General features: G+C 41.3%; 1 protein-coding gene across 2 annotated transcripts in view; it reads left to right on the top strand.

Moving 5' to 3' along the window:
• GALNS (galactosamine (N-acetyl)-6-sulfatase) overlaps window positions 1-14,147 on the top strand; it is a 1,207,745-nt gene that overhangs the window by 1,148,460 nt on the left and 45,138 nt on the right. The gene's annotated exons all lie outside the window — the stretch shown is intronic.

The following is a 14,147-nucleotide window of genomic DNA, read 5'->3' on the forward strand; positions in this document are numbered from 1 at the left end:
GCATGCTCCACCTCAAAAAATCCAAATCCCTTAGAGCTACACGCTCCAGGGGCCTAAACCTCAGCACAAAAATAAATAGGACATGCTGGAGGGACAGATTCATTTCCCAGAGGCTCCCCTCACTCTGGAATAGAATCCCAATTCATGTTAGACATAGCTCCTCGCTGACCCTCTTCAAGCGAAATTTGGACGTGTGGATGGGAAATCGCAAATTCACCCCTGGGATCTCCCAAGTGTCCCTGCTAGACAGAGGCACAGTAAACTAATCTTAAAAGGGTACATTCTGTGACCTACTTTACAGAGGCACAGTAGGCTAATCTAATAGGGAGGCGGAAGCCAAATACACTCTGGCTAGGCTTATAAATGCCCTAGGGTAGATAGCCTAGTATCTACCTATGAACCTAAGACGTGGTTTTGGAAGTTGCAATGTCCTTTCCAAGACACTCAAGGAGACTTCCCCCCACCCTGTAGTGAGGGGGATATAATCGGAATGGTAGATGCCACCCACGTGGGCGACGGGATCACAAAATCAGGGGTTCCGGGAAACTTTCCAGGACAAACTTCCAGAAATCCTGAACTGTTGCTTGAATGCTGTCCTCTGGAAGCAGTCGGGGGACATTTCTCCTTTCACCAAGAAGCCTAGGATGCCATCACAAATGACAAATGGGTGCTAAGGATTGTATCCACAGGGTAATTCATTCCCTTTTCTGAAACTCCCACATGAAAACTTGATCTCCCTGATGTTCCACCCAATCAGAGGGAGGATGCGGCCCAAGAAATAAAAAGTTGCTGCAAAAAATAGTCATTCAAGAGGTCCCCCACCGATCAAATTGGATTGGGCATTTACTCCAGATTCTTTTTAGTACTCAAGAAGACAGGGGACTTGCTACCTATTCTGGATCTGACCTCTATGAAGAAGTCGGTGAAAAGTTCAGAATGGTCACAATTCAATTAATCTTACCTCTCCTGAAGATGGGCAATCTAAAGGATGCATGCTACCATATAAAAATGGACAGGCGCTCCAGGCATTTTCTGCGTTTAAGGCTGGGAGCCAGTCACTACCAGTTTAGGGTGCTTCCATTTGGTTTCACATGGCCTCCAGGGTGTTGAACAACTGTCTAGCAGTGGTTGCAGCTCATCTCGACTCCAAGGATATCAAATATTTGCATATCTGGACAACTGGCTTCTGACCACTCCAACCAGGCATGTACTCCTTCAGGCCAGGGATTATTTTCTCAAATTATCCCAAGTCCTGGGGATAAACATCAACATACAGAAGTTTCAGTTGGACCCGGTACAAGCCATAGACTTCATTGGGGCCTGCCTGGACACAAGAACATTCTATGTTTACTTCATGACAGACAGGATATTAAACTTGAATTTTCACATCAGCCAGATTTTGAAGATTCCAAAACCTCCGACCAAACTATTTCTCAAAGTATTAGGTTCAGTGGTGGCAAATATAACCCTTCTGCCCATGGCATTTTTTCACATGCAGATATTACAGTGTACCTTAGTGGGCCAATGGTCACTTCTCAGAAATGCAAAGAGTCTCTGCCTTGGTGGGCTCACTCCGCAGAAGTTACTCAAGGGTGTCCATTCCTTCTTCCATCCCCGAATGTCACATTGACCATGGACACCTCCGTGTTTGGGTGGGGAAGCATTGTCTGGGTCGGACAGTCCAAGGCATGTGGACACCCCAGGATACCAAGTTGCATATCAGTGTAGTGGAGATGAGAGCAGTTCTTCTAGCATTGCAAGAACTTTCTACCTCTGGGGACTAATGCAATCCAAACAGACAATATGTCAGTGGTTTGCTACATCAACAAACTGTGAGGGACCAGGTCTTGCACTCTATTTCTGGAAGCAATGAGAGTGTGGCAGTGGGCAATTTCTACCAACCACTTTCTGGTAGCGGCACACATTCCAGGGGAGTCCACCATATTAGCCGACTGGCTCGGCCGAGTATTACTGATGTCTCACGAGTGGTCCTTAAATCAATCAATGGCAGACATGTTCTTCCAGAAATGGGGTCATCCTTGATCTGATCTCTGTGTCCCCTTTCAACAACAAATGCAGCAGGTATTTTGCCTTGATCCCTTCTAAGGGACAGCCCCCCATGGATGCTCTTGTCCATGCTTTGCCCTCTGGTCTTCTCTATGCCTTTCTTCTACTAATTCCCTACAGAAAGCTCTCAGGTTGCTAAGCAAGGTAATCCTCATTGCCCCTTTTTGGCCTTGACAAACCTGGGTTGCCAGCAGATGATCAGAGTCCATATCTGCTTTCTAATCTGTAGGGGCACCTACACCCAGACATTCAGGGCCTGAAATTAACTGCATGGTTTCTCCACTTCTGATGATGGCAAGATTTCCAGGGCTTTTTCCCTGGTTCAAGAAGTTTTGATTTCCCCTCATAGGTCTTTAGCGTGCAAAATTTGTAAGAGTAAATGAAAGAGATTTTCCTTTTGGACTGAACAGAAACAGATAGAGCCCTTTACAGCCACAGTGGCAGTCTTACTAGATTTTCCTTTTCAAGAATGGCGCTAGTTATTCTACTGTCAAAGTTCACCTAGCTGGTATATCCAGTTTTCATGTTGGTTTTGATTCCTTATCCCATACTTCTTCTAAACTGTGAAAGCATTTCTTAGGGGTATTTTTCTACTCTGACCTCCGGTGAAAGATCCTACTCCTCCAGGGGATCTGACTATGATTTTGCAAGATTTGGTCCTTCCCCCCTTTTAACCCTCAGTGACGGTGGATTTGAAATTTCCCTCTTGTAAGACTGTATTTAGTACCTATTACATCTGTCATAAGAGTATCTGAACTTCAAGCCCTTTCAGCAAAATTTCCATATTTGATTTAACACAAAGACAGAGTGGCCCTGCATACTAATCCTTCTTTTTTACCCATGATGGCTAAGGAGGGCAACATTAATCAGTCCATCAATCTTCCAGTCTTTTTTCCTGATTATCAAAACAAAGGGAAACACACACTGCATTTGCTCAATGTACATAGGAGCTTTGTTTTTATGTACATAGAACCAAGCCCTTCAGGAAGTCTGATCAGTTCTTCATCTCTTTTTCAAATGCAAAGAGAGGTAGAGCTGTTACCAAAGTTACGCTAGTGAGGTGGTTGAAAGACTGCATTACCTTCATCTATTCTTTCAAAGATACTCCTTTACCAGGATGAATCAAGTCCCATTCTACAAGGTCTATGGCTACATCTCAGGCTTTTTGGTCTAGAGTCTCAATTGAAGACATTTGTGCTGCTGCTACTTGGTCAAATCCCCACACATTTGTTACGCATTACAGTTTGGACATCATAACCCGGAGTGGAAGTGCCTTTGGTTCTGCTGTACTCTGGAATATCCTTCCATGAGGGCCACCTTGGATTCTAGTAGCTAGGGACTCTGTCCCATGGGTTAATGAAATGAAGTGGACAACATCAGATAAAGAAATTATGTTATTACCACAACGTTCCATCTGTGTTGTCCATTTCATTTCCATTAACCTTCCTGCCCCCTTTTCCCATAGCCAAGTCTTTGGGAAGCCTGGTAGAATTTCAAAAGAATCTCTATTCCTTCGGTTGAGCTCCTGATGTTCCTTTTTGTAGATATGTATATACATATTTGATCTGTGTGTTTATTTAAGCGTATGATAATGTTCTTTATGTATTATGCTTTTTTGGCAAACTCGATCTGAGGTATTCTGAAGGAGCAGGGCATTATGGATAGGGAGGCGGAGCTCAAGTCAGGAAGCTTGAGCTGGAAAGAAAGCAGCTGGTCGGTTCCGAGGATTGGAACTGATACCGACAGGTTAATGGAAATGAAGCTGGACAACACAGATAGAAAGTTATGGTAAGAACACAACTTTTTTTTAAAACTAAACCCAAGGATTTTTTTTCATTCCTCCAGCCTCAGTTCGGGAAACACAGGTGCCTCAGATGAGGCATGGAGGGGGATCTGGACAGGCACCCAATGAATTCCCATCATCCAGGGCCTTCAGATCTTTTCACATCTCTAGAAAGCAGGTACCCTACAAGTGTTCATAGACAACACAACAGTAACGTGGTACAGAAGGAAGCAAGGAGAGACCAGATTTTACCAATTGTACAGAATAGCACATAAAGTCTGGGATCTTGCCACCCAGAAAATCATATTGCTCACAGCTAATTACATCCCATCACAGTACAGTGTGTTGGCTGACTTTTTAAGCAGGTCCCTGGAGGACCCTCATGAATGGACCTTGAACAGACAGGTTTACCAGGATATTTTTCATGACTGAGGACTCAGATACATCTGTTTGCTTACAGCTTCCACTGTTTTGCACTAGGGACCTTGTCTTCTCAGCTTGGAGAACAGATGCTGTCACTTTTCAGTGGACAGGGAAGTTCCATTTTGCCTTCCCTGCACTACTTATCCCAATAGTTCTAAAGACCCAGAAAGAAAAAAAAAACTCATGTCAGTGATTCTCTTTTGGCCAAGACAGCATTGGTTCCCTCTTCTTCTTTTTTTCTAGCCACAGGAAAGTACTACAAACTGCCACACCAAGCGGATCTCATCACACAGCAGAAGGGGTTACTGCTTCACCCCAATCTGTCATCCTTAAACCTAACTGTGTGGATCACAGGGTTCTAGTTTACTGCGGGCAACATTTTTCTGAGGATATTAAGGTTCTGCAAGAAGCCAGAAGGCTCACCATTCGAGAATCTTACATAGCCAAATGGAAGAGATTCTCTTATTGGTGCCAAAGGAATGGACAGGAATCCAACCAGTCAGAGGTACCTTCAGTTCTGAAATGTCTGTGTGAGCTCTTGCATTCAGATCTTGCTTATTCTTCTATCAAAGCTCACCTGTCAGCCATCTCTGTCTGCTTATCTGTCATCCTTCCAGTAATGTCCAGATCTGAGGTCAAGTTTTTCCTTAAAGTGGTCCTGTATCTTAGACCACCTAGAAAGCTTGTGTCGCTCATCTTATGTACATTCAATAAGATGATGAGGCTGGGTGTTCATTTAAGTAGTTTATTACATGTAAACACATCATGATGGAGAACGGTAACATTAAACTTTGACTGACTACAACACACATGCATGATTGCATCTCGGCTGCTCACTACAAAATGGCACTTTTGTTTACACGTGCTTGGTACTTATATGCACATGCTCACTGACTGGAATAGCTCTTAAAGGAACATACACACTCTGAGCTACATCCTCCCTCTTTAACTAGTTCGTCATGCAAATAAACAATGACAATCATATAAGCATGCATATTATACAAATAGCTATCATGTCCAGGTTGCTGTGTATTTGAGAGTAGGTCCTGAGATACAACCTGACCTTGTAATGTAATAATTAGAACTGGGCTTAGCAACAGGAACAGTCACTGGAGAATGGTCTTGAGGATTTTTAGCGATAGTTTCAGGAACAGGCAACAAAATGTTCTCTGGAACAGGAATATTGAACAAATTACTCTGAGAATTAGATTCTTTGTTAAAAGCAAAATGTTGCAACACTGGCTCAGATACCGGTAATAAATGTTTCCAATTCCACCTAAATTCCATGCTTTGTGACTCAATGATGTACAATCTCGGTTCTTCACACAAATGTTTCACAAGTCTTATTTGGTCAAATCCTTTCACTGTCTGCATCCTCACTATCTCTCCTTTTAATGGGTTCAGAGCCTTGCTAGTTTTGCCATAGACTTTTGGGACAAAAGCTTCTTTAGGAGTTAAGCTTTTACTGTTTTATTGTTTTTAGCACTTGGAGCCAACAAATTCTTACTGATTGGCAGTGTGGTTCTGATTTGTTTCGACATTAACCTCTGGGCAGGTGAACAAAGAAGATTGTCACAAGGTATGTTTCTGAGATTAAGCAGATTTAGAAAAACGTCAGTATTGTCACGTTTACTTTTTCAACAGCTGTTTTGCACTTTGAACTGCACGTTCCGACAAGCCATTTGATTGTGGGTATTCAGGTCTACTTGTAACATGAATAAAGACCCATGCTTCAGCAACTCTTTTAAACTGCTGACTTGTAAACTGTGCACCATTGTCAGAAATGACTTTGTGCGGGTTACCATGGACAGAAAAATGTATCTTCAACTTAGTAATGACAGTATTAAACATCAGATTAGGAAGTAGGTCAATCTCGAACCAGTTTGAATAAGAGTCTACTAACACCAAGTAATGTTAACCATTCCATTTGAAAATGTCTATAGCTGCTGTCGACCAAGGTAGTTCAGGAATCTGGCTTAGCTGAAGTGGTTCTTTTTGTTAATGCAGTTCAGTACTATTACAAACAAAACAAGCTGAAAGTTCTTTCTCAATATCTTTTGACATAGAAGGATAAATTCCGGGTGGCTATGATGCAAGATGTTAATATACTCTTGTTGCAAGGATTTTGGAACAATCACTTTTTGGACCTTTCATGATTACCATCATCCATCAAAATCTCACCTCTGTAAGGAAAATATTGCTGCACATCTGGTGGCAAACATAATTGCTTTGACGGCCATCCTCAACTGATAAAGTGATTGAGCTTCTGAAGAATTGGATCTGAAGCTGTGTGAGTTCTAAACTCATCAAGATGTGTGGAAGAAAAATTTCTCAATTCCATGACTTAAAAATCAAGTTTCTCATTTTCATGCTGTTCAGTGTTTTTTTCTGGGAGATCTGGATAAAGTATCAGCAAGATAAAGAAGATTGCCTTTTGTGTAAACCAAGTGAAAGTTGTACTTTTGCAATTTTAACATCATGCATTGCAATCTCGCAGGAGCTGTGTGCATAGGCTTTTTCAAAATAGCAACCAAAGGTTGGTGATCAGTCGCAATTTGAATAGGTCGGCCATAAATATAATCAGGGAGCTTCAAACATGCAAACACAATTGCCAAGAGCTGTTTCTCTGTTTGAGCAGACTGAATCTTGGCTTCAGTTAGAGTTCTGGATGCACAGGCTACCAGTCTACCCTCTTGAAGAATGACTGCACCAAGACCAAACTTCAAAGCATCACAGGAAAGAGTTACAGGTTTGTGAACATCATAATATCTTAAAGCAGGTGGACTGGCAAGTCTCTTTTTCAGGACATCAGATGCTCTTTGGTGTTGTTTGGACCAGGGCCAACTTACATCTTTGCGCGTCAACTTTCTTAGCAGTGCTGAAAGTCCATTCAAATCTGGAATGAACTTGCCCAAATAGTTGACCATGCCAAGAAAACGTAAGGAAGTGACATTATCTGGAGCTAGCATCTCAAGAATTGCAGATTGCTTGGAAGGATCTGGTCATAAGCCTGAACTAGTAAACAAATGATCGATATAAGTAACTTCTTGTAGCCTGAATTTGCATTTCTGAGGGTTCAGCTTAAAATTCACTTCATGAGCACATTCCAGAACTTTCCTGAAGTTTCTATCATGTTCAACTTCACCATTGCCTCCTACAAGAATATAATTTATTATTATAGCACATAGATAGCCAGAAAAAATTTTCTCCATTGCACGTTGAAAGACTTCACTGGCAGAATTTATCCCAAATGGCATTCTCAAAAATCTGTACCTTCGAAATGATGTACTCAGAGTAGTTAGCAACGAAGATTTTTGGTCAAGTAAAATTTGCCAAAATGAACTTTTCGCATCTAAGATAGAAAAAAAAATAGCATTTTTGCATAAGAGCAGCAACTTCTTCGACTGTACGCATTGGATAATGAGGTCGTTTTAGTGCTTTGTTCAAGTCTCTTGGATCAAGACATATTCAAACATCATCTGAGCTTTTCTTATGAGCTACCACCATGGAGGATACCCATTCAGTTGGTTCTTTTACTGGACATATTACAACTAGATGCACCATTCTGTCTAGCTCAGCTTTGACTCTGTTCTGCATGGCTACTGGAATTTCTGTGCTGGTTTGATGACTGGGTTTAGTTCAGGGTCTAGCTTCATGGAGTATACAACTGGAAGTTTGCCTAACTTGTCTTCAAAAAGATCAACATAGTCAGAAAAATTAGTTTGTGCAAAGTATACCCATTGTTACATGTGCTTACACTATGGACTTCTCTATTAACTTAAAGCAGTCCCATTTTATGTGTTTGAGGCCTATCAATGACTGCACATGCCTTTTCAGTACGTAAAATTGCAAGTCTTAGCTGTTCCCAGCAGAGTAACTTGAAAGTACTACTGAGCCTTTGGTTTGAATTTCTTTACAACCATAAGCAACATGTTTCATGCACTTTGCCAGATCAGGCTTCTCACCAGCTCTTACTTTGGCAAACATTTCTGCTGACATAACACTGCACTTTGAACCAGTATCAGCTTTGAGCTCTACAGGTCTCCCACTAATCAGAACAGTACAAAATACTTCATTCTTTGCCCACAAATCTACTGCATTGACTGTTTCACCAAGCACTAACACACCATCAACATAAAAAGTAGGGTCTCAGCTTTCTAGTTGATCAACTTGCCTCTTTGAATGCTCTCTTTTAATAAAAGAATGGGCCTCTTTTGATTTACAAAGTATTTTGAAATTATTTCACTTTTTACATATGTTTCATTGCTGACCAAAAGTTAAGCTCTTTTCTCTTTTAGGTTCATGATGTTCACCACAATTACGGTAGTTGACTATGAGGCTAGGTGGGGGCACATTCTTTGATTTTGCTGTTACCCCTCTGCTTCACTGAGCATGCTCTGGAATTTACTGGAGGTGCCCTGGAACTTGCTAGAAAGGCTCTGGGTTTCACTGAAGCTGCCCCACCGGTGGGCCTGTATCTTTTAACCACGTGCTGCATACTATCAGCATTAGCACTGGAAGCATGCATTTCTTATTTGTAAGCATATTTGTCTGCTTTTCTGTGAGCCCATATATCTGAGAAATCTCTATGGCCTTATTCAAAGTTAAATCATTGCCTCGAAGCAAAATCTTTCTCACTGCATCATCTTTAATACCACACACAAGCCTGTCATTGATCAACTCATCTCTCAGATCACCAAATCTGCACATTTTCACCTTGTTTCTCAAGTCAGTTATATATGGTGCAAAAGTTTCACCAGGCTTTTGATCTATTGTGTAAAATATGTGCCTTTCCATTGTAATATTCGTTTGGGGTTACACATTTCTCTAAATTTACATTTTAAGCACTCAGGGTCTTCCCAGGTTTCAGCTGGTACCACCATATGGTGGTTCCCCCTGCCCAGCATACACAGCTGGGGCATACACAGATGAACGCTCCCTTTCAATGGCTTCTGAACCAGCTAAATTAAGCAGAATAAATAAATTAATGTATGTGCATCTTTGTCAGAAAAAGCAGCCTGTATAGAAATATATTCTTGCTTAAACACTCTTCAGTTTTCAGCAACATTATTATCAAATACAAGTGGGGCAGGTCTGCAAAATCCTTTTGCCATGACAACAAATTGCCCTTGTAATTATGTATAAACACACACACATACACCAGGTGCTCGAAAAAAATATTCAGCTGTACCATAAACTCTTTGAAATGACTGTATTTTGTGAAATAACTGTACTGTAATACTGCACAAACTTGTAAACACTCTGTACACCTCGGATATCTTGGATAGCTTTAGTTAATATGAAAAAGAAGCACATAGTGAAAAAATACAGTCGTTTGGTCTTTTTATACATTTTATGTGATTCTGAAGTTATTTCAAGCACTTCTGTAAGCATTTTGAGTATTTTTATCAACACATCATAATTTCAAACATTTTGTTTAACTAGAAGGTCATTTTGAATTGTTTTAATGATTCGTTTTATATTCATTGAGTAAAAAATCATTTAAACAAGTTTTAGTACCTGGATTTGTCTTTTTGACTTGTCTGTAAGTCATATAAGCAGGGATGATCCACTCCTGTACATTCCTCTAACTGTAACTGCCTGCCTCATGGTTTTGAAAAATAAGTTTTACTTTTCATCCCATTGTGACACCATGTCGGTCGTCTTGTGTATATCCAATAAGACAAGGCTGGGTGTTCATTTAAGTAGTTTATTATATGCAAACACATCAGGATGGAGAACGGTAACATTAAACTTAACAAACTGACTGACTGACTACTGCACGCATGCATGCTTACACCTTGACTGCTTGCTACAAAAATGGCAGTTTTGTTTGCATGTGCTCAGTACTTATATGCATGTGCTCACTAACTGGAATAGCTGTTAGAGGAGCATACACACTGATCTATGTCTTGAGACCAATTTTTGTGCTGGAAATGCTTACCTTGCCTTCTTTTGAACCAGTAACATCAGTAAAAGTACAGTTGTGTAAAATGTTACCATAACAGCAGATGTTCTTCTCTTCACTGTTGCATTAGTCTTCACTGAAGGGATCTGCTGCTAAGTGTAACCCAATGTCCAGCCAGTAGTAGCATATGTGTGATGTACAATGCCTATAAAATCTAAGGCTTTGGTATACTGGCTGGATGTTGAGCTAGCCTTGTCAGGAGATCCCTTCAGTGAAGAATACTGCAACAGAGCTATGGAACGATATCCTCAAATTCTGCACCTGGAAAACTATCATACTTCTGGCCCTCACTTCAGCTAGGAGAGTTTCAGAGTTTGAAGCACTAATGGCCATTCCTCCCTTTCTTATTTTTCACAAACACAGGGTGATCCCCAGGACTAATCCTTCATTTCATGCCTGAAGTAGTGAATGAGGTAGTGAATGAGCTTTCTCTTCGTCAGGCCATAAACCTAACTACCTTCTTTCCCAACCCACAGAATTAGGAGAAAGGATACTGTTTTCTGTAGACATTCAGAGACAGGTAAGATTCTGTTTGGACAAAAATTCCATTCGAAAATGTGTTCAAATGTTTCTTTTGTGAACTCTGAGTTGGGACAACCGATATCCAAGCAAACCATTGCAAGCTGGATCTCTAAGACCATCTCCTTTTGTTACTCTCTGCATGGCAAGTCCTTGTCCTCATGCCCTTGAGCTGACTCTGCCAGAGTGGTAGCTGCCTCTGGAGCTTTCTACAAAGCAGTAGATGCCATGTCCATACTGGAAGCTGCCACCTGGTCATCTGTACACACTTTCACTAAATAGTACAGGATTGATGCTTTTTGATGGTCCAAGAGCTGCCTTTGCTAGGTCAGTCCTTTCTGGCTTCTTGGACAGTTCTACTGCCTTTTAACCAAGTACCCTTACTTTTCCTTTAGCTCTGAGAAATGCCCATTTGTTAGGAACACTGCAACAGTGATTTCAGTCAGAACATAGTACAGTTGAGTAAGAATTTACCACAACAGCAGATATCCTGCTGATCACTGTTGCAGTATTCCTTCCCACCTTCCTCTTCTATACACTTAATTTTCTCCTTTCTCTCTTTTCCTTCAGTTCCTATCACATGGGAAGCACCCTAAAACAGAGGGGACGTTCTTACCACTTCATACTGTGCCCCTGCTAGCAGACCAGTTTTCTGTCTCCAAGGTCTTCAGTCCACTGATTTGGAGATAGTCTGAGGAATTATGCTCATATGGCTGCCTATATACCCCTATGCTTGCAAGCTGAGGTCACATGTCAGACGTACAATACTGAGAAGGTAACGCTTTGGTACCCTGGCCAGATGGGCAGTGCTGATGTGTTAGGAATACTGCATCAGTGATCAGCAGGACATCTACTGTTATGCTAAGATTTTACACAGCTGTACCTTTTCGAATGGTGGGATGTCAGAGGCCTGGAAGTGCAGTCATAGCTGGGAAACCATTTCCCCACAACAATCAGTATCAGTCTGCACAGTTTGTAAAAGTAGCTGATCTCTTAACTTAAGTGCTACAGTACTTTAGTGTTTGTAAAGATCTGCTGTGGTCTGACTATATTTAAGGCCAGCATCAAAGCAGGTATATCCTTAATGTTGATAGGCTTGTGCAACATGGACTTGTTCCATGATCCCTGGACTTTGAGCTGTGCCAGATATACCCTGCAAGTGAAGGCAGAAGCATCCATGATACAGATCTTTGCCCCTGCAGGACTGCCACAGACATTCTATATTTGTATTCCTCTCATTGGGTCCACGTAAAAGAACACCTACAAATTGAAGTGATCAGAAAAAACACCTGCTACAGAGAGAGAGAGAGAGAAGTTGTATCGCTGCCAGTGCTTCCCGACATACCAGTGTATTCTTCTCATATATGTAGTCTGGCTAAGGGGACCATTATGAATGGAGTAGGAGCCTCCTGGCTGGCTGACATGGGATTTATGTACCAGATCCAAAAAATAAATTTTCAGATGGAGAACTCTGCCTCTGGCTAGATATAGCTGGCCATTTTCTGTTTCCAGCAGGACTCTCAGGACATTTTTGACCTCTCTGGGAACAGACTGGATTTTGTGAGATTTATGGAGGAAATTTAAGTGGGTCAGGTAGTGCAGAATTAGCTTCTGTGACCATTAGATGCCTTCTTCTGAAGTTGTGTTAATTAAGAATGGATGTGTTCCCTGGTGTCCTGAAATGTGTAAACACCATGGGTGAGCATTTTTTAAACACCATGGAGCTATGGAAAGCCCACAGGGAAAATCCATAAACTTATTGTGGTCATGTCCCACCTTGCATACTGTCTGATCCTTATGGATGGGCATTTGGAGATGTTTGTTCATCAGGTCTAAACTGCCCTCCCCCCCATATCTTGCAGTCAGTCAAATATGTATTTAATCTTGACCAATCCAAAATGTATCTCTACAAACTATCCTACTGGGAAGACCTGGAATAAAACATTTTCCCCTGCTTTTCAGACCTTTTCTGCTGCCTTGCACAAAATAAGCTAATCCAGTGTAAGATGTGTCTGGTCTGGAAGAACAGGGGGATTCCCATGGAAGGAGGGAGCACCTTAAATTCTAGTCTGTAACCTACTAATATGATTTCCATTGCCCACTTGTGGATAGTGAGGCTTGGATCAGTTCTGCTTGAAGTGGAGATCACCAAGAGGTTGAAAAGGGATTAAAAAGGAAAGGGAGAAGCATTTGAGAATATAGTACATATTGGTCATTTCTTCCTTGGAGAGTCTGCCCCCACCCCCCAAGAGCAGGGAAAATGGGATGAAGAGGAAGGGATGAAAATGGGGAAGAGTGAGAATATATAGTCAATACTGGCCATTTCCTCACTGAGGGGAGGGGACTTACCCTCTTGCCTTGTTGCCTACATCTATCTTCCCTGTCACTTCTCCATGCCTGTTTCCCCCCCCTCAGACTAGTCTGCCCTAATTTGTTTCCTGTTAAAGGACCACTGCTTACTGCTTAGCTGGGATTTTTCTGTTACCCTTTGAAAATTGGGCAGACTAAGCAACAGCTTCACAGATTTTTGTCTTTTTTAAAAATCCCTTGCAAAGGTGTTCGGAGAGTAAGTCCTTGTCCAAGTGACTGTGTATATGGATTTTATTGTCAATGTAGTGTGGTAATTTGCTTCATGTGGTGTAAAAACCATTACATGAAGCATGTGGGAGCTTTATTTATTTGCTTCATATGATGCAATAACCCTTACATGAAACATGTAGGGTTTTTTCCTTGCATAAAATGTTATCTCCCAATGTACAGTCGTGTGTGTGTGTGTGTGTGTGTGTGTGTGTGTGTGTGTGTGTGTGTGTGTGTGTGTGTGTGTGTGTATGTATGTTAATGTATGACATGTATTGCAGGCATGTATTCAGTGTCTAAGTAGTATGTTTATGCATTCTTGCCACACATTTGACTGTGTGGACCATTTGAGGTGTAATAGTTGTTTCAGTGAAAACAGATATGAAGCTTCTATTTTTTGCAGAACTGTACTATATCTTTACTCAGCATATGAGATGATCTTTAAGAGCACCATTTGCAGTGGGTAGCCTTTATCCATCCCTCTTGTATCTGAGTCTCTTAAGCTACCTTGTAGCAGAAGTACCAGGTGGCAACTTCCCAAAGTTGTAATGTTGCTTTTTTGTTGCAGTTTCCATTTCTGTTTGCATCTGTATTTGGAGAGACCATAAATTTGGAATTCTATGGTCAATGTTCTCATTATAGTTGACCAAGAACATCCTGGTATGGGCTAAGGAGACTACACATGCCTAAGCATTGGGTCATAAGATATTACCACTGACAGGGCACCAGAAAACAATAAAGATGTGTCTACCCACTACATAGGGTCATTTGAAAGTTCATTTGAAAAGCTGAGTACTTACATGTATGTGA

The sequence above is a fragment of the Protopterus annectens genome, chromosome 8.part1 (genome assembly GCF_019279795.1).
Source record: "Protopterus annectens isolate FY-2018-M chromosome 8.part1, PAN1.0, whole genome shotgun sequence".
In the NCBI taxonomy this organism is placed as follows: Eukaryota; Metazoa; Chordata; order Ceratodontiformes; family Protopteridae; genus Protopterus; species Protopterus annectens.